We start from the raw sequence: 22,311 nt of genomic DNA, 5'->3' as shown, positions 1-22,311 counted from the left end.
ACTTAAGAAATTAAATATGCACATTAATGTTACCACTAATTCTAACTACTAAGGAAGTACAAAATTTTTACAAGTTATACTTTATAGTGAAATTTTGATGCCTGTCAAAAGGATAAGCTACACATACAATGCAATAGAAGTGTTTTAAAATTGTGCTTAATATCATAGAACCCCAAAATGCATTGATTAAGTGCCTATACAGCATTCATTCTTTTTATACACATACATTTCACCTTAAAGATTGCTTGTAAAGTACAAATACTTTGACTTCATTGCTGAGAAATCTATGGTAAACAACTATATATGCAGTTTTTTTAAGAAACATCACAGCATTTGTAGTCCATCTCTCTAACTTCTATCTTATTTTTAGTTTCCCTTATTATTGAGTTCTCTTCAGAACTGTTTATATTACTTTTGTCGGATCATCTTCTTCAAGTTTCTTGATTTCATTTTTTAAACAATTTATAGTGTCACAACTTGCTTTTAATCTTTCTTTAAGCTCTGCAATTTCAAAGCTTGTTTGTTTGTTTTTTAACATCTTTATTGGAGTATAATTGCTTTAAAACGGTGTGTTAGTTTCTGCTGTATAACAAAGTGAATCAGTTATATGTATACATATATCGCCATGTCCCCTCCCTCTTGCGTGTCCCTCCCACCTTCCCTATCCCACCCCTCTAGGTGGTCACAAAGCACCAAGCTGATCTCTATGTGCTATGCAGCTGCTTCTCACTATCTATTTTACACTTGGTAGTGTATATATGTCAATGCTACTATCTCACTTTGTCTCAGTTAAAGCTTGTTTTCTTTTTCTTTTTTTTTTCCCTCAGCTTCTAATTTTTCTCTGGTTTTCACTTCAAGTTCTGCAAATTCTGTTTCATGCTTATAGGCTCCTAAAGTAAGCTGACAAGATGTTAATAATTGGTGCATTATTGCTGTTGGGTCTTGAAATATCATTTCATCATAGAACTCTGAAACCACTGACTTTTTTCCCAGCATTGCTTTGGTGTTTGATTGAAATAGCTTTAATAAATATTACAATATTAAGGTCTTTCATTAGGATCAATGAAAAATATTTTGATGATTATTTCAAATTCACCTTATCTTGTTTCAGTAATTTCATATGGAGGCTTAGTAACAACTCTAAAAGGACTGCCATAACTTTCATGTAATTTAAAATGGATTTTCTTCACATATGCTGAAATATCCTCATTTCTATTGAATATATGATTTTATATATACTGTCCACTGATGGGTGTGAACATCCTCTTCTATTTTCTTTCCAAAATATTGAGCAACATTACCATAAACTATTGGTTTAATGATAGTAACCTCCTTCACTCTCTTGCCAGAGTCAAGCCCAAATTCGGCCCTTCTCTTGAACAAATTGTCCTACTGAAAAGCCTCCACTGCTAAGGAGAGACCAGGGCCAGCAGGCTCACAGCATCCCTCAGAGGCCCTGCTCCTCCCACACAGGCCCAGGAGGAGGGTTTCTGGCTAAAGGAGAATAAGCCAGCAGGACTCAGGACACTGAGGAACCACCAAATCCTCAACATTGGCAGCATTCCTCATTATAGTTTTATTTTATATTTTTCTCTATTCTTATGAGATTGAACAACTTCATATGCTTAGTAAAAATTACATTTTATTCTTCTGTGAATTGCTTATTCATAGCCTATATCTACTTTCTATTGTGTTGCATTTCCTTTTCCTACTGATTCATGTGGGAGGTCATACATTTTTTCCCCAAAATTAATTCCTTGTTTGTTTTATGAAGCAAATATATTTACATAGGTTGTTACTTATCTTTTAATTTTTAGTGTTCTTGGATTCCTTTGTTATGAAGTGTTTGAAGTTTATACAAAAATAAGTCTTATTTTGTGTATGATTATTTTCTTTTGAGTCTGAGTTAAGAGATCTTTTACTACCTGAGATCTTAAAGTCAATCTCTTATAATTTCTACTAAACGTTACAAAGTTTTGCTTCTTGAGTCTTTAACCCAATTGATATTTATTTTGTATTTGATTCAATACAGGAATAAAATGCTATTTTGCTTTTTTCTTCCAAATAGAAAGCCAACTGTCTCAAGCAGAAACAAGAATAACTACAATCCTGCAGCCTGTGGAACAAAAACTGCACTCACAGAAAGACAGACAAGATGAAAAGGCAGAGGTCTATGTACCAGACAAAGGAACAAGATAAAACCCCAGAAAAACAATGAAAAGAAGTGGAGATAGGCAATCTTCCAGAAAAATAATTCAGAATAATGATAGCAAAGATGATCCAGGACCTCAGAAAAGCAAAGATTAAGAAGATGCAAGAAATGTTTAACAAAGACCTAGAAGAATTAAAGAACAAACACCTAGAAGAATTAATGAACAAACAAACAGATGTGAACAATACAAAAACTGAAATGAAAAATACACTAGAAAGAATCAATAGCAGAATAACTGAGGCAGAAGAAGGGATAAGTGTCCTGGAAGACAGAATGGTGGAATTCACTGCCACAGAAAAGAATAAAGAAAAAAGAATGAAAAGAAATAAAGACACCCTGAGACTGCTGGGACAACATTAAACACAACAACATATGCATTATAGGGGTCCCAGAAGGAGAAGAGAGAGAGAAGGGACCCAAGAAAATATTTAAAGAGATTATAGTCAAAAACTTCCCTAACATGGGAAAGGAAATAGCCACCCAAGTCCAGGAAGTGCAGAGAATCCCAGGCAGGATACACCCAAGGAGAAACACATGAAGACATATAGTAATCAAACTGACAAAAATTAAAGACAAAGAAAAATGATTGAAAGCAACCAGGGCAAAATGACAAATAACATACAAGGAAACTCCCATAATGTTAACACCTGATTCCTCAGCAGAAACTACAAGCCAGAAGGGAGTGGAATGACATAACTACAGTGATGAAAGGGAAGAAACTACAACCAAGATTACCCTACCCAGCAAGGATCTCATTAAGTTTTGATGGAGAAATCAAAAGCTTTACAGACAAGCAAAAGCTAAGAGAATTCAGCACCACCAAACCAGCTCTACAAAAATGCTAAAGGAATTTCTTTAAGTGGGAAACACAAGAGAAGAAAAGTACCAACAAAACAAATGCATACCAATTAAGAAAATGGTAATAGGAGCATACATATCAATAATTACCTTAAAGGTGAATGGATTAAATGCTCCAACCAAAAGAAACAGGCTTGCTGAATGGATACATAAACAAGATCCATATATATGCTGTCTATAAGAGACCCACTTCATATGTAGGGACACATACAGACTGAAAGTGAGGGGATGGAAAAAGATATTCCATGCAAATGGAAATCAAAAGAAAGCTGGAGTAGCAAGACTCATATCTGATAATATAGACTTTAAAATAAAGAAAGTTACAGGAGACAAGAAAAGACACTACATAATGATCAAGGGATCAATCCAAGCAGAAGATATAAAAATTATAAATATATATGCACCCAACATAGGAACAATACTTAAGGCAACTGCTAACAGCTATAAAGGAGGAAATCAACAGTAACACAATAATAGTGGGGGACTTTAACACCTCACTTACACCAAAGGACAGATCATCCCAATAGAATATTAATAAAGAAACACAAGCTATAAATGACACAGTAGACCATATAGATTTAATTGATAATTATAGGACATTCCATCCCAAAACAGCAGATCACACTTTCTTCTCAGTGTGCATGGAACATTCTCCATGATAGATCACATCTTGGCTCACAAATCAAGCCTCAGTAAATTTAAGAAAACTGAAATCATATCAAGCATCTTTTCTTACCACACTATGAGATTAGAAATCAATTATGGGGAAAAAAACATAAAACACATGGAGGCTAAACATTACATTACTAAATAACCAAGAGATCACTGAAGAAATCAAAGAGGAAATCAAAATATACTTACAGACAAATTACAATGAAAACATGATGATCCAAAACCTATGGGATGAAGCAAAAGAAGTTCAGACAGGGAAATTTATAGCAATACAAGCCTACCTCCAGAAACAAGAAAAAGTTCAAATAAAAAAATATAACCTTACTACTAAAGGAACTAGAGAAAGAAGAAAAAGAAAAACCCAAATTTAGTAGAAGGAAATAAATCATAAAGATCAGAGCAGAAATAAATGAAATAGAAACAAACAATACAATACCAAAGATCAATGAAACTAAAAGCTGGTTCTCTGAGAGGATAAACAAAATTGATAAACAATTAGCCAGGGCTTCCCTGGTGGTGCAGTGGTTGAGAGTCCGCCTGCCGATGCAGGGGACACAGATTCGTGCCCCGGTCCGGAAAGATTCCACATGCCACGGAGCAGCTGGGCCCGTGTGCCATGGCTGCTGAGCCTGCGCGTCCAGAGCCTGTGCTCCGCAATGGGAGAGGCCACCACAGTGAGAGGCCTCCTACTGCAAAAAAAAAAAAAAAAAATTAGCCAGACTCATCAAGAAAAAGAGGGAGAGGACTCAAATCAATAAAATTAGAAATAAAAAAGGAGTAGTTACAACAGACACTGAAATTCAAAGCATCCTAAGAGACTACTACAAGCAACTCTATGCCAGTAAAATGGGCAACCTGGAAGAAATGGACAAATGTCCAAGGGTGAACCAGGAAGAAAGAGGAAATATGAACAGAGAAATCGCAAGTAATGAAATTGAAAGTGTGATTAAAAATCTTCCAACAAACAAAAATCCAGGACCAGATGGCTTCACAGGTGAATTCTATCAAACATTTAGAGAAGAGCTAATACCCATCCTTCTCAAACTCTTCCAAAAATTTGTAGAAGAAACACTCCCAAACTCATTCTATGAGGTCAACATCACCCTGATACCAAAACCAAACAAAGATACCACAAAAAAAGAAAACTACAGACCAATATCACCGATGAATATAGATGCAAAAATCCTCAAAAAAATACTAGCAAACAAAATCAAACAACACATTAAAAGTATCATACACCATGATCAAGCAAGATTTATGCCAGGGATGCAAGGATTCTTCAATATATACAAATCAATCAATGTGATACACCATATTAACAAATTGAAGAACAAAACCATATGATCATCTCAATAGATGCAGAAAAAGCTTTTGACAAAATTCAACACCAATTTATTATAAAAACTCTCCAGAAAGTGGGCATAGAGGGAACCTACCTCAACATAATAAGGACCATATATGACAAACCCACAGCAAACATCATTCTCAATGGTGAAAAATTGAAAACATTTCCTCTAAGATCAGGAACATGACAAGAATGTCCACTCTTGCCAATATTACTCAGCATAGCAGTGGAAGTCCTAGCCATGGCAATCAGAGAAGAAAAAGAAATAAAATAAATACAAATTGGAAAAGAAGAAGTAAAACTGTTAATGTTTGCAGGTGACATGATACTATACATAGCAATCCTAAACATGCCACAAGAAAACTACTCAAGCTAATCAATTAATTGGGTAAAGTTGCAGGATACAAAATTCATGCACAGAAATCTCTAGCATTCCTATACACTAATGGTCAAAAAACTGAAAGAGAAATTAAGGAAACACTCCTATTTACCACTGCAACAAAAAGAATAAAATACCTAGGAATAAGCCTACCTAGGGAGACAAAAGACCTGTATGCAGAAAACTATAAGACACTGATGAAAGAAATTAAAAATGATACCAACAGATGGAGAGACCTACCATGTTCTTGGATTGGAAGAACCAATATTGTGAAAATGACTATACTACCCAAAGCAATCTACAGATTCAATGCAATCCCTATCAAATTATGAATGGCATTTTTTACAGAACTAGAACAAAATATCTTAAAATTTTTGTGGAGACACTAAAGACCCCGTATAGCCAAAGCAGTCTTGAGGGAAAAAAAATGGAGCTGGAGGAATCAGACTCCCTGACTTCAGACAACACTACAAAGCTACAATAATCAAGACAGTATGGTACTGATACAAAAACAGATATATAGATCAATGGAACAGGATAGAAAGCCAAGAGACAAACCCATGCACCTATGGTCAACTAATTTATGACAAAGGAGGCAAGGATATACAATGGAGAAAAGACAACCTCTTCAATAAGTGGTGCTGGGAAAACTGGATAGCTAAATATAAAAGAATGAAATTAGAGCACTCCCTCACACCATACACAAAAATAAACTCAAAATGCATTAGAGCCCTAAATGTAAGACCGGACACTATAAAATTCTTAGAGGAAAACATAGGAAGAATACTCTTTGACATAAATCACAGCAAGATCTTTTTTTGATCCACCTCCTAGAATAATGGAAATAAAAAAAAAATAAACAAATGGGACCTAATGAAACTTAAAAGCTTTTGCAAAGCAAAGGAAACTACAAACAAAACAAAAAGAAAACCCACACAACTGGAGAAAATATTTGCAAATGAATCAACGGACAAAGGATTAATCTCCAAAATATATACACAGCTCATGCAGCTCAATATTAAAAAAAAAAAAAAAACCCAATCCAAAAATGGGAGGAAGACCTATATAGACATTTCTCCAAAGAAGACATACAGATAGCCAAGAAGCACATGAAAAGCTGCTCAACATTACTAATTATTAGAGAAATGCAAATCAAAACTACAATGAGGTATCACCTCACACCAGTTAGAATGGGCATCATCAAAAAATCTACAAAGAAAGAGAAAAGGGAACCCTCTTGCACTGTTGGTGGAAATGGAAATTGGTACAGCCACTATGGAGAACAGTATGGAGGTTATTAAAGAACAAAAAATAGAATTGTCATATGACCTAGCAATCCCACCACTGGGCATATACCCATGGTTTTTGAGAAAACCATAATTCAAAAAGACACATGAACCCCAATGCTCATTGCAGCACTATTTACAGTAGCCAGATCATTGAAGCAACCTAAATGCCCATTGACAGACAAATGGGTAAAGACGTGTGGTACATATATACAATGGAATATTACTTAGCCATAAAAAAAATGAAATTGGGTCATTTATAGAGACATGGATGGACCTAGAGACTATCATGCAGAGTGAAGTAAGTCAGAAAGAGAAAAACAAATATTGTATATTAACGCATATAGGTGTAACCTAGAAGAATGCTACAGATGAACCAGTCTGCAGGGCAGAAATTGAGACACAGATGTAGAGAACAAACATGGACACAAGTGGGGAAAGTGGAGGTGGGGTGGTGGTGGTGTGATGAATTGGGAGATTGGGATTGACATATATACACTAATATGTATAAAATGGATAACTAATAAGAACCTGTTGTATATAAAAAAAGAAAGGCAATTTTCTCAAACACAGTTTGTTAAAGCATTCTTATTTTACCCCCAAATTTCTACTACATCTTCTAAAGTATAACATTGTCCATACAATTGTCAGTGTCTCTTCTGATCATCCTTGCACCAACATTATTCTGTTCTAATTACTGTGGAAAGATAGCATTATACTGAACCTTGAACTCACTAGGGCAAGTCTTCTCTCTTTGATTTTTGTTTGCTTTAAGATTTGCATGCTTGGGGCTTCCCTGGTGGCACAGTGGTTGAGAATCTGCCTGCCAATGCAGGGGACACGGGCTCGAGCCCTGGCGTGGGAAGATCCCACATGCCGCAGAGCAACGAGGCCCATGAGCCACAACTACTGAGCCTGAGCATCTGGAGCCTGTGCTCCACAACAAGAGAGGCCACAACAGTGAGAGGCCCGTGCACCACGATGAAGAGAGGCCCCCACTTGCTGCAACTACTGAAAGCCCTCTCACAGTAACGAAGACCCAACACAGCCAAAAATAAATAAATAAATAAATAAATAAATAAATAAATATAAATAAGATTTGCATGCTTGGACATTTTCATGTGAATTTGGAGAACTGACACATTTTAAATAACCCAGTAACTATCATAATCATTATTCTCTTGTAAGTTTTCAAAAATATATTGTAATTTTCTCTTTTAAATACCTATAGTTTTGTTGTATTTGTTCCTGAGTATATCAGGAATAGTATATAGTTTATAGTTTATTTTGCTAATATGAATTTATTTTTTCATATTTTATTTTTATAATTTTTATTAGTATGTGTAAAAAATAGTAAAAATACTATTGATATTTGATAATGTATATTATATCCAAAAAATTTGCTGAGTTCTACTAATTCTTTTTTTTTTTTTTTTTTTTTTTTGCGGTACGTGGGCCTCTCACTGTTGTGGCCTTTCCCACTGCAGAGCACAGGCTCCAGACACACAGGCTCAGTGGCCATGGCCCACGGGCCCAGCCGCCCTGTGGCACGTGGTATCCTCCCGGACTGGGACACAAACCCGCGTCCCCTGCATCGGCAGGCAGACTCTCAACCACTGCACCACCAGGGAAGCCCCGTTTCTACTAATTCTTTTATTCCTTCTCAAAAATCTTAGTATGTTCTATATAGATAATCATAATGATATTTATAAATAGCATATTTATTCCAACTGTGAAATGTCTTTTCAATCTTGATACTGCCTGGACTTCCTGTATAATATTAAATTGTTGGGGTGATAATTCTTTCACACATTCTTGCTTTTTTATTGAAATGTAATTGACTTAAAATATTATATTACTTTCAGGTGTACAACATAGTTATTCAATATTTTTATGCATTACAAAATGACCAACATGACAATCTAGTTAACATTTGTCACTATACAAAGTTATCACAATATTATTGGCTATACTCCCTGTGCTGTACATTACATCCTTGTGTTTCATTTATTTTATAACAGGACCTCTTAATCTTCCTCACTTATTTATTTCTGGGCTCTCTACTCTGTTCCCTTGATATATATATATATATGTCACAACTTTTTTATCCACTCATCTATGGGCACAGGTTGCTTCCATTTCTTGTCTATTATATATAATGCTGCAAAAAACATTGGAATACATGCATTATTTATAATTAGAGTTTCTGTTTTCTTCAGGTAAACACCCAAAAGATAAATTACTAGATCATATGGCAGTTCTCTTTTTAATTTTTGAGGAACATTCCATACTGTTTTCCAAAGAGTCTGCACCAGTTTACAATCCCACCAACAGCACTCAAAGATTCCCTTTGCTCTACATCCTCACCAAAACTTCTTACTTTTATCTTTTTGATATAGCCATTCTGACATGTACCATGTGGTATCTCATTGTGTGTGTGTGTGTGTGTGTGTTTTAATTGGGGTATAGTTGCTTTATAATGTTGTGTTAGTTTCTGCTGTACAGTGAAGTGAATCAGCTATATGTATACATGTATCCCATCTGTTTTGAATTTCCTTCCCTTTTAGGTTACCACAGAGCATTAAATAGAGTTCCCTGTGATATACAGCAGGTTCTCATTAATTATCAGTTTTATACTTATTAGTGTATATATGTCAATCCCAGTCTCCTAATTCATCCCACCCCCCCTTTCCCCCCTTGGTGTTCGTATGTTTGTCCTCTGCTTCTGTTTATTTCTGCCTTGCAAACAGTTTCATCTGTACCATTTTTCTAGATTCCACATATATGTGTTCATAAGCAATATTTGTTTTTCTCTTTCTGACTTACTTCACTGTCTGACAGTCTCTAGGTCCATCCACATCTCTACAAATGACCCAATTTCATTCCTTTTTATGGTTGTGTAATATTCCACTGTATATACCACATCTTCTTTATCCATCCATCAATGGACATTTAGGTTGCTTCCATGACCTGACTATTATAAATAGTGTTGCAATGAACATTGGGGTGTATGTGCCTTCTTGAATTATAGTTTTCTCAGTAGTGGGATTGCTGGGAAAAAAAAAACTAACTAAAAATAGAATTATCATTGTAGTTTTGATTTGCATTTTCCTGATGATTATTGATGCTGAGAATATTTTCATGTGTCTGTTGGCCATCTGTATGTCTTTCTTGAGAAAATGTCTACTTAGATCCTATGCCTATTTTTATCAAGTTGTTTTTTTGATGTTGAGTTGTATGAGTTCTTTGTATATTTTGGATATTAACCCCTTATCAGATATATTGCTTGCAAAAATATTTACCCATTAGCAAGCTATCTTCTTGTTTTGTCCATAGTTTTCTTCACTGTGGAAAAGTTTTTAGTTTGATGTAGTATCATTTGTTTATTTTTGCTTTTGTTTTCCTTGTCTGAGGAGATAGATCCAAAAGAATATTGCTAAGACCAATGTCAAAAACCATTCTGCCTATGTTTTCTTCTAGGAGTTTTATGGTTTCAGGTCCTACATTTAAGTTTTAAATACATTTTGGTTTTATTTTTTGTATATGTTGTGAGACAGTAGTTCAGTTTGATTCTTTTGCATGTAGCTGTCCTGTTTGCCCAATACCATTTATTGCAGAAGTTCTGTTTATTCTTGCCTCCTTTGTCATAGATTAATTGACCATATAAGCATGAGTTTATTTCTGGGCTCTCTACTCTGTTCCCTTGATTTATGTGTCTGTGTTTGTGCCAGTTCCATATTGTTTTGATTACTGTAGCTTTGTAGTATAGCCCAAAAACAGGGAGCAAGATACCTTCAGCTTTGTTCTTTTTTTTTTTTCTTAAGATTGTTTTGGCTATTCAGGGTCTTTTTTCTTTCCACTTAAGTTTTAGAATTATCTGTTCCAGCTCTGTGTAAAATGTCATTGGTATTTTGATAGAGATTGCACTGAATCTGTAAATTTCCCTGGGGAATATGGTTATTTTAACAATATTAATTCTATCAATCCATGAGCACCATATATTTTTTCAACTGTTTTTGTCATCTTCAATTTCTTTCATCAATGTCTTATAGTTTCCCAAGTACAGGTCTTTTACCTCCTTGGTTAGATTTCTTCCCACGTACTTTATTCTTTTAGATGCAATTGTAAATGGTATTGCTTTCTTAATTTTACTTTCTAATAGTTTGTTATTAGTGTATAGAAATGCAACATATTTCTGTATATTAATTTTGTATCCTGCAACCTTACTGAATGTATTTATTAGTTCTAATAGCCTTTTTGGTAGCATCTTAAGAATTTGCTATATATAGTATCATATCATCTGCAAACAATGACAGTTTTACTTTTTCCTTTCCTTTACTTCTTCCCTCTTCCTTTCCAAGAATTTGCTATATATAGTATCGTATCATCTGCAAACAATGACAGTTTTACATCTTCCTTTCCAATTCCAATGGAATTCCTTTTATTTCTTTTTCATGTCTGATTGTTGTGTCTAGAACTTCCAATGATATGTAAAAAAGTAGTGAGAGTGGGCATCCTTGTGTTGTTCCTGATCTTTGAGGAAATGCTTTTAGCTTTTCATTGTTGAGCATGATATTGGCCACATATGGCCTTTATTATGCTGAGGTATGTTCCCTTTGTAACCACTTTGTGGAGAGTTTTTATCATAAATGGATGTTGAATTTCATCTACAGCTTTTTCTGAATCTATTGAGATTTTTACTCTTCAACTTGTTAATGTGGTGTATCATATTGATTGACTTACAGATACTGAGGTCTCTGGTATCTATGACATAAATCTCACTTGATCATGGTGTATGATTCTTTTCACATAGTGTGTTGAATTTGGTTTACTAATATCTTGTTGAGGGTTTTTGTATCTATTTTTATCAGTGATATTGGCCTGTAATTTTCTTTTTTGTGGTGTCTTTGACTGGTTTTTGTGTCAGGGTGTTGTTGTCCTTGGAGAATCAGCTTGGAAGTATTCCTTTCTCTTCAGTTTTTTGGAATAATTTGAGAAGCATAGATGTTAACTCTTCTTTAAATGTTTGGTAGAATTCACCTGTGAAGGCTTGTGGTCTTGGATTTGTTTGTTGGGATGTATTTATTACTGGTTCAATTTCAATACTGGTAAACTGTTTGGTCATATTTCCTATTTCTTCCTGATTCAGTCTTGGAAGATTGTACATTTTAGGAATCTATCCATTTCTTGTGGGTTGTCAATTTATTGCTTATAGTAATATCTTATGATCCTTTGTAATTCCATGGTGTCAGTTATAACTTTTCTTTCATTTCTGATTTTATTGATTTGGGGCATCTCTCTTTTTCTTTTCTTTTCTTTTTTTTTTTTTTTCATAATAAGTCTGGCTAAGTGTTTGTTAATTTTCTTTATAATGTTGTCAAAGAACCAGCTCTTAGTTTCACTGATCTTTTCTATTATTTTTTCAATCTCTTTGTCATTTATTTCTGCTCTGCTCTTTATGATTTATTTCCTTATACAAACATTGTTCTTCTATTTTTAGTTCCTTTAGGTGTGAAGTTTGGTTGTTTATTTGCAATTTTCCTTGTTTCTGGAGGTAGACTTTTATTACTATAATCTTCCCTCTTAGAACTTCTTTAGCTGGTTCCCATATATTTTGGATCATTGTGTTTTTGTTTTCATTTGTCTCCAGGTATTTTTTTTTGTAATTTCCTCTTTGATTTCTTCACTGATCCATTAGATGTTTAGTAGTGTACTGTTTAGCCTCCATGGGTTCTTTGCAAGTTTTTACTTTACTTGACTTGTAGTCTCATAGCAGTGTGTCAGAAAAGATGCTTGATATGATTTCAATCTTCTTAAATTTATTGAGATATTTTGTGGACTAGCATGTAATTTATCCTGGAGAATGTTCCATGTACACTTGAAAAGAATTTTTATTCTGCTTCTTTCAGATGGAATGCTCTCTCTCTCTCTCTCTATCTATCTATCTATCTATATATATATATCCCATCTGGTCTAATGTGTGATTTAAATCCAATGTTTCCTTGTTTGCTTATTGATATTTTTGTCTGGATAATCTTTCCATTCATATAAGTAAGTTGTTAAAGTCCCCTACTATTAAAATATTACTGTCAATTTCTCCATTTATGCCTGTTAATATACCCTGTATGCATTAGGTGCTCCTATGCTGAATGCATATATATTTACAAATGTTATATCTTCTTGTTGGATTCCTCTGTTTATCATTATGTAATGTCCTTCTCTTTCTCTTGTTATAGTCTTTGTTTTAAAGTCTATTTCATCTGATATAAGTATTGATACCCCAGCTTTATTTGCATTTGCATTTGCATAAAATATCTTTTTCTATCCTATCACTTTCAGTCTGTGTGTGTTTTTAAATCTGAAGTGAGAAGTGTGTGGGCAGATATATATGGGTCTTTTAAAAAAATATTTATTCTGAGACCATATCTTTTGACTGGAGAGTTTGATCCATTTACATTTAAAGTAATTATTGATAGGTATGTACTTATTGCCATTTTAATAATTATTTTCATTTTTTTGTAGTTCTTTTTTCTTTCTTTCTTCTTCTTTTTCTCCCTTCACTTGTGAATTAATGATTATGTTTAGTGTTATGCTCGAATTTCTTTCTCTTTTTTTGTGTACATGCCAGTTATAGATTTTTGTTTATATGAAGACTATATATAGAAATATATATGTGGATATATATACACATATATATATATATATACACACACACATGATTATTTTAGGTTGAAGATCTCCTAAGTTCAAACACATTTTAACAATCCAGCATTTTTACTCCCCTCTCCCACATTTAATATTTCTGATATCATAATTTACATGTTTGGTTTTGTGTGCTTCTTAACCTCTTATTGTGGACAGAGATGATTTTTCTAATTTTGTACTTAATATTTCTCCTAGTTTTGAAATTGGTTGATCTATTACCTTACTGTATGTTTGCCTTTACCAATGAGATTTTTCCTTAGCTTTGGAGAAGTTACTTAATATCTCTATGAGTGTCAAAGAGTGCTTACCTCATTAAGTACTCATAAATACATATAAGAAAAGGTGAAGTCCTGACTCATACAAATATATAACGAACATTTGTCATGATTTTATTTAACTAATTCATGAGGAAGCCAGCAAAGTGTTACAACTGATTCAAATGAGAATTAATAGTACCACGCATATAGTCAATAAGCAATGCTGAAATGAATTTACAAAGACATGCCAAACAGGTAAATTCACAGTGCAATAATAAAATACATTCCACAAGACACAAATCATGTTATTATATATTCAAGAATTATTTGCAGTAAATCAGTTTTCCACAAATTATGGAGTTGTAAAATAGCTCAAAGACAATATAAGACAGAGACTCCATAGAATCAGATAGACCCAGAATGTATGATACACGATCCCAAGTCTTCAGCTGAACACATTCAATACCTTTTTGTTCCATTAAAAAAAAAATCTATCAATTTTATTTAGAAATTGTTGTGGCAATGTGTGTATATATATATATATATATATATATATATATATGTACATATATACATATATTTATAAACACACACACACAGACTGTTGTACAAGGCATACAATTAAAACTGTAATTTTTTTTTCTTTTTTTTGTGGTATGTGGGCCTCTCACTGCTGTGGCCTCTCCCATTGCAGAGCACAGGCTGTGGACGCGCAGGCTCAGCAGTCATGGCTCACGGGCCCAGCCGCTCCACGGCACGTGGGATCTTCCTGGACCGGGGCACAAACCCATGTCCCCTGCATCGGCAGGCAGACTCTCAACAACTGCACCACCAGGGAAGCCCCAAAACTGTAATTTTGATTAGAGTTCTTTACTACTGTTACTGATATTGGTATTATTTTACATACTGGTAAAGTTTATTTGCTCATACTTTTTTTAGCATTTTTACAACCATATACTTAAGTAAATTGGGCTATAATTATCTATGGAATGCTTTGTCCATATATTATTTAATCATACATATTCTAGCCAAAGTAATGCAGTAGTGTTCCTATGGTGGATACTTGGAGGAAGTTTTAGGGGACATTGGCTAAATGCACTACTTCTTTGGGAAAAATTTCTCTTTGGTCCTAGTACTAGAAATATTTTATTTTCACCAAGTAATCATTTAATTTCTATCATAAAGACCTTGACTTATGTGGTTGATCTCCCTGTTTGAACTGTCTGTTAAAAGGTTAGAGCTAAATTTATAATCTACATCAAGCTTATGTTTAAGGCACTATGGAAGGAATTTGACTTTATGCATTTTACTTTTATCTTTTATTTGTTTCATTTTCTCCCTATAATTAATGCTTGTTTTGTCTTAATGAAATATATGTATATGTATATATATATATATGGAAATGACTTTGACCAACCTAAAAAAAAAAAAAGAACCTGTAGTGACTTATTTTTCATTAAATTGAGAAACACAAGTTTAACTAAATCATCAAGTTATTGGACTAAACACAATTATGATTCAATCAAAATTATAAAACTGATTATGTGTGCAAAATGTCAAACTCCAACAATTAGCAGAATTGATGAGAATGGTCCAATCCAATATTTTTTCTTTAGCCTGAAAGCAGAAGTTAGTTCAACTTCATATACATGATCATCTGAACATGGCTATCAGACACAAACATAACTTGTTAAAATTTTATAAATAAAGAAGTGATATTATGAGGTGTGTATTTTTCTTTTCTTACAATTTTTCTCCTTAATTTTTTCTCCCTATAATGAAAGAGAAAAAAGAAAACAAAGAGGATTTAAACTAGCTTTAGCAAGAGATTCGCCTAGGAGAAGAATTTGATATGAATATCATTATTAAAATCCCACTGCTTCAAATGGACTTTTACATTAATATATCTGTGGAGGTATAAAATTATCTGATTTATAACTTTACATTATTAGATATGAAATGTCAGTTATTATCTCCTCAACTTAATACTTAAACTAGCATATAATTTTATGCATCTTTGAGAAAAAAGCACACATCTTCATAAGTCATTCCTTGTTTGTGTGTATTCTTTGTTACAGTCTATTTGACTTACTGTGTTATGACTTATCACTCATTCTTTTACTTTTAAATTGTGAATGTATGAAATTAAAGCAAGAGAATTTATCAAACCAAATTTCACTTCCTTCAGTGTATGGCATTTGAAGTTAACATTGTGCTACATGTTGAAAGAGAATGTTGAAAGTTCAAATCTTTCTAACAAAGTCCTAAACTTGTGAATCTAGAAGCCATTAGTAGTAGCAAAGTTGATCTTTTTTTGTTGTTTATTTATCCATGTTTATTTTGATAATAATAAACAGGGAAATAATGGAGGCTATATGAATATGAACGAAAATATTTCATCTGAAAACATAACTGATATGTAATTATGCTTTATATCTATAGAATCTTGTGAGATAATTTTAAGATTGAACACACGCTTGTTTACCAAACTCTTTAATACTAGAATGGAAAAAGGGTAGATGTAGGTAAAGAAAAACTAATCCCAGCTCTGTCTCTTGCTTACTTTGTGAATTTGGCTCTATAAATTCCTTCAGTTTCCTTATCAATTTAATATGGGTATCTACCTCAAACATTTGCTGTGAGCATTAAATAAGATGATGGATGTAAAGACTCCTGATATAGTTTCAGGACATAATAGACAGTGAATAAATTTTACCTTCTGTGGTTACTATTATTTTTATTCTAATCCATTTTATTTTCTTTTTATAATTAGGAAGCAGGTATATAGTGGTAAGTTGTCAGCCTGATGCATAAGCCTATTAGGCAGAAATCAGAAGTAGGAGCTTGATCTCTTGACTCTACTACACTGGTATTTCCACCCAAATTTGCCTTTTATATTAGCAATTATTTTATTACCTAATATTGCTCCTGCATTTTTCACCAAAGTGCCTTGCACAAAATATGTATTTGATAAATGCCTGTGGAACTTAAACACGTCTATATAACAAGTTCATTTTCCTCTCACTGACTCTTTAGCCAAGCTGTGTAAGGGTAAAACCTAAATATTAGTCAAGGATTTGTTATTTGCCATATCCATCTTCACAATTTTTAAGCAAACATGTGGGACATTTTCTGATAATTGTCCCAACAGTTCTAGTTGGCTGGCTCTGCACTTTTATTTTTGGGAGTGATCATGAAGCTTTTTCTAACTAAAGCTCTAAGTGGATATTTTTCATTCTTAACTTGTCATAAAGTAGGCTTCACAGTTGTCTGATTTGAGATTACCAATACATCTGGCCTATCAGAACTTCCACAGGGTCTAGATGCCACATTGTTGCTAGCCCAATGTTGATTTATTTGCCACAGATGGGCTTCTCTCCATAACCTTCAATGGCACAGTCTCAATAGTGGGAATCAGTCAGCTTCTTTCTTGTCTTTGAACTGTGCGTACAAGGGTTTATTTACGCCTGCCTTGCAAGCGTTATTATAGTTGTTATCCTGTTTGGATACTGGCCAATATTTTGGATTTCATGTGGATACAGCTTTGAATTTCCAATTATTATTTTAAAATTGCTGCATACACCCTTATATTTACATAGTATTTTATGCATTTTAGCATGGCCTCAAAGGTATGGTGTCATTGTATCCTTAAAAATTATAATAAGAATATTATTAGAAACATCTTTAGCAGAGAGACAGACACATAGTTTCAGGAAGTTTCTGTATATCACAGGGTCATTAGAGCCGAGCTGGAGGTAAGTTCCTGGTCTTCTGCCACCCCACCAGTACTCTAGACTGGAGTATTGTGCTCTGTTGTCTTTATTAATGAACTACAAATCATTGAAACCAAGCACTAGAGATGAAACAGACTGGAATATTACATCTAAGAAAACTTGAGACAGTTCCTTTTCAAACTGTCACCCCCATCTCTCTCCATAAACATGCACACAAGCTTTTTTTAAAATGAGTGAAGTTATCAAACAACTTCAGAGCCTAAATTTTGAATCTAGAGTTTTGCACATGATTGGCCATTGAACTAATTATAATTAGTACCATTTATAGAACATTACTCATACGTATGGAAACTTTGAATGGAATAAGAAACAGTTCTTAGTTCTGGACAATTTACTCTTTTTGGAGATAAAACAGTTTCAAACACAAATGCAACCATGAAATAAAAATACTCTAACAAGGAAATAATATACTTTACAACTTATGTACATACATATTTGGAATTGGCCAGTTGCTCAGACCTCCAAACACTGCACATGTTCTCTCCTCTGTATTCATATTTCTTCCCTACCTAACTCAATTCCTACTGAATTCTTGTTCAGGCAAGCCTTTTCTGACCTCCTTGATTAGACCAGCAACTACCATCCCCCATCTTAAGTTGCTATATTTTCAACAGCCTCCTTTAACATAGCTTCTATTTTACATTTACTTGTGTAGTTAATTAATGACTTCTTTTGGCATTTGATTCTAAGTTCTCTCCTTTTTGTATGCTCTTGTAATACAGTGACTTGCACAGTGTTGTACACAAAATATGTAATCAGTAAGTATTTTTTGAATTAATTTATGAATCTTCCCTGCCTAACTAAGATTTTATGGAAAGGCAAGTGGTCAAGAAGTACTGAATGTACTCCAAAGTTAGCTGTCAAATAAGGTTTGGTAACTTTGGCACTATTGACATTTTAGGCTAGATCGTTCTTTTCTGTGCTGTGTTGTGCATTGTAAGATGTTTAGCATCATATCTGGCCTCTAGCCACTAGATGTCAATATCATTTCCTCCTGTTCCATACCCCCACCTCCAAGTCTTAACAACCATAAATGTCTCCAGACATTGCCAAATGTCCCCTGGGTGCAAAATCATCTCTGATTGACAATCATTGCTTTAAAGAAATAGTTACATTCTTAGTTCTCATATTTTCACAGCATGAATTGTCTACATCAAAGCTAACCTATTTACAGTCATATAAATCTACAGTGTACCATCCTTATGCCATTGTTTGAGGTAGTATTTTTATTGTTCCTTCTTTAAATTTCCTCATTCTACTTAATTTCCTCAAATATTATTCATACAATAGAGCCTGATTCTGATTCTCAGCAGTCAGATGAGGCTTTCTCTATTAGTCAGGGTCTTAACAGGAAACAGAGAACATCTCAAATAAGGATAAAAGAAATATATACAGAAGTAGGCAGAGTGTAAGCAAGAAAAAAAGGGGGATGATGCAGTATCCCACAGTTGTTAAGATTCTAAGGCCTGACAGGATAGAGAAATGGAATTGTTAACAAAGCCTAGGAAGAAAGAGTCACCTTGATACGTTCTGTGACTTTCAGTAGAGGGTCCAAGGCAAACCAAGGTGACCTCTTAGGAAGGAAGTCAGAGAAATAAGCACTCTGATGTCACTCTTCTTCACATGAATCCCTTCCATAGTTCCCCATTGACTGAACCATACAGAAAATTATAGAATAAGAAAAACTATTAATATAGCGCCTATGAGTCAAACTATTGGGGTAGAGATCAGAGTGGAGAAGGATAGAAAGTGAAGCTAGTAAAACAAAACGAAGTTAATTTAGCCCAATTTTTCTCTCTACCTTTGTAAACAAAGCAGAATGGCCCTGTTATTAACGTAAACATATAATTTACATTATCATTGTGAAATTAACTTCAATGGCAGACAATAGTTCTTCCTTAATTGGCTTTACTTGTTTTTTTAAAACAAATCCTTGTTTGCCTGCTAGCTAGCACAAAAATTACAGTGAATCTGAAGGTCTTTAAAATCAGGGACTGTGTTTTAATTGTAGCATATTCTCTTGGACATATTTGGTTATTAGAGACAAGTTTTTAAACTATTTATAATATTTTGTTATTGTTTAAATTAATTTTGATTTCCAGGTGGAAAGAGCAACAAGTACAAGGATCTCATGCTTGCTTTCTTCTTATCTTGAAACAGCTTCTTTAAGCAAAGTGTAGTTTCCTTCTTCTCACATCTTATTTATACATCAACCCCATGTAATTAGCCTACCACCTTCTTCATGGCATTGAATTTGGTTTGATATAACTCTATATCTGTAGAGAAGTTCTTTCATTTTTTTGTCATGACACTCTGCATTGCTTGATAATATTGACAACTCCTTTCACTAAACTCTATCTTTAATCAGTTTCTACAATGAATCTTTTATACTCTTCCTAATTCTCTGACCATTCCTTCTTTTCTATGTTGTCCTGTCTTCTCAATGAACCTTATAAGTGGAAATGTTCTCTAGATTCATTTCTCTTTTGCCACAAATAGTCTTCCTAGACAATATTGTATATTTTTATTTATTTAACTCCTACCTACATGCTCATAATTCTTCAATCTGTATTGCCAATCCATGGTCATGTGATGTTGCAGAGGCCCTCAAACTAAACTTTTTTCAAAATTAAGATGACTGTCTCTCTTCTTTCCCAAGGTAACATTTTCTCCTGGTTTCTTTGTGTCAAATGAGAACAACGTTATCTACCTCAGAATCATCAAAAACCAAAGACCTCAGAATAATCTTCTAAACCAATACTCTAGCCAGTTTACCTTTCTAATTCTCCACAGATAGTCATTTATAAATCCATTGTAGTTTATCTTCTAAGTAGCTCTCAAATCTGTTTGCTATATCTCATCCTTCTTGTAATGTGCTATATAAGAAACCCTGGGCATCTTTGCATTACCTATTGTCAGAATCTCCTATCTTTTGTGTACCGTAAGTGAGAACTGGCTGAAATCTGTCCTGTGCTTCTATGGCCAGGAATTAGAAGTGGTTCTCAGAAGTCAACAGTACTAATAAGTTAGTCCAAAGCAGAAAGAAAATATCAAATAGCTCCAAGTTAGATCATAAAACAAGCCAGTAGCTAGAGAGACATAATGCAAAGTCAAAAGAGAAAAGAGCAAGTTGATAAAACAGAGAGCCAAGAGTCAAGAATAAGAGGGGGATATGTAAAATGAGAGGTAAATGATTAGTAGGATTAATATTAAAAATAGTTAACAGTGCATATAATTTTGGCACCCACTCACCAAAAATGTATTGACCGTAGGCTTAGAGCAGTAAGAACAATATCCCCATAAGATTTTGGTGGGGGGCCCAAGGAGGGACAAATATGAGTGGAATAGCAAATGAAAAGCTCTTGTGGGGCTTAAGGTAGTGACTTTCCCCCCCCCAATATGGAATTAATATAATTCAATTGTAATTTGCCTATGTCAGCCCTGGGAGAAACTGAAGGAAAAAATGGGTAAAATATCAATGGAGTGACTGCACCCACAGTGAACTCCCAGGTCCCTGCATATGCTGTGCTTAATAAAAACTATATGGTGAGATGAACTATAACTTGCTAGTTAATGTCTGTTCCATACTAGTATCCTCTCCCATTTAGTCTCCATATTACCATTTGTGATCTTTTGGAATAGATATGTTAATCATGACACTATCACGTGAACATTCCAGAGTTATCTAGCTTCTTGGTATGTGTACAAAACTCTTGATAATTTTGCTGTCAATAATCTCATGTGTGTAATCTTTCACTTTTTCTCAACTTGCACTTTACAGTTGGTTAACCCTACACAGCCTTGAATTCTATAAGCATACAAAGCTTTTTTATTCTTTTGCTCCTTTTCTTATGCTATTCCTGCTTCCTGGAACAGCTCAAAAATGCCAACATGGAAAACTCCGACTTGTCCTTCAAGAAGCTAAAGTTTCATCTAATCCTAACAAGGCTTCTCTGACTCTTGGATACTTCATTCTTGAAAGAATTTATGTCCCCTCTTTTTCTTGAATAAAAATGCATAAATCAATGAATGAATTTATGCCCCATCATGCATTTTTCTGTAAAAATCTTCAGAATTTACCACTATGTAAAACTGCCTTATTTCCATGTTCTACATTTAAACATTCAGTTTCTGTTCAAGGTCAGAGTCATGATGATATATACTCATCTTAAAATCTCTAACAATGTGTATACTGTCTGTTGGGGAAAGAGAAAATTTTCTCTACCTTTATAGGTTCTTCTGGCTACTCTGAGAATTAAATTGACATGAGACAGATTATTACGAGAAAATCGAACAAAAATTTAATAATGTGTACATGGGAGAGACCCAGAAAAACTGAGTAATTTGTCAAAATGGCTTAAGACTTCATCTTAAATACCATCTTCATCTAAAGACAAAAGAAGTTGAAGGTAGGGTTTGGGGACACAATATGTTAAGTAGGCAATTCACATAGAGATGAAAAAACAAATATTTGGTAAACAAATGTACGCTGGGCCATACAGAGACAGTGAGACACAGAGTGGACTCTGATTTCTAGGATCTGCTGAGTTTCCCCCACTACACCTAGATCATATTCTTTCCTGACAGGCCCTTTTTTTAAACTAATTAGGCAGGTAATGGGAAAATGAAAGGAAAGTTTCCAGAGTCTTCTGTTTATTAAAATAATCAGCCTAAATTCGCCCTCATATCAAAAACAATACATTTTTGGAGGAGGACCTTCAAGATGGTGGAAGAGTAAGACATGGAGATCACCTTCCTCCCCACAAATACATCAGAAATACACCTACATGTGGAAAAACTGCT

The 22,311-nt window shown here is 34.0% G+C and overlaps 1 pseudogene across 1 annotated transcript in view; it reads right to left on the bottom strand.

Annotated features, from left to right (window-relative positions):
* Positions 1-403: 403 nt before the first annotated feature.
* LOC309830530 (YEATS domain-containing protein 4-like) overlaps positions 404-22,311 on the bottom strand; it is a 149,926-nt pseudogene continuing 128,018 nt past the window's right edge. The window contains exons 2-4 of the transcript in view: positions 1,191-1,374; positions 780-1,032; positions 404-515 (exon numbers count right to left, since the gene is read on the bottom strand). The product of the transcript in view is annotated as a YEATS domain-containing protein 4-like (transcript). The remainder of the gene's footprint in view (positions 516-779; positions 1,033-1,190; positions 1,375-22,311) is intronic.

Source organism: Grampus griseus, assembly GCF_964374135.1.
Source record: "Grampus griseus genome assembly, chromosome: 12".
Lineage (NCBI taxonomy): Eukaryota > Metazoa > Chordata > Mammalia > Artiodactyla > Delphinidae > Grampus > Grampus griseus.
The sequence above is the reverse complement of the archived record's forward strand: the minus strand, read 5'-3'. Positions and strand labels throughout refer to the sequence as shown.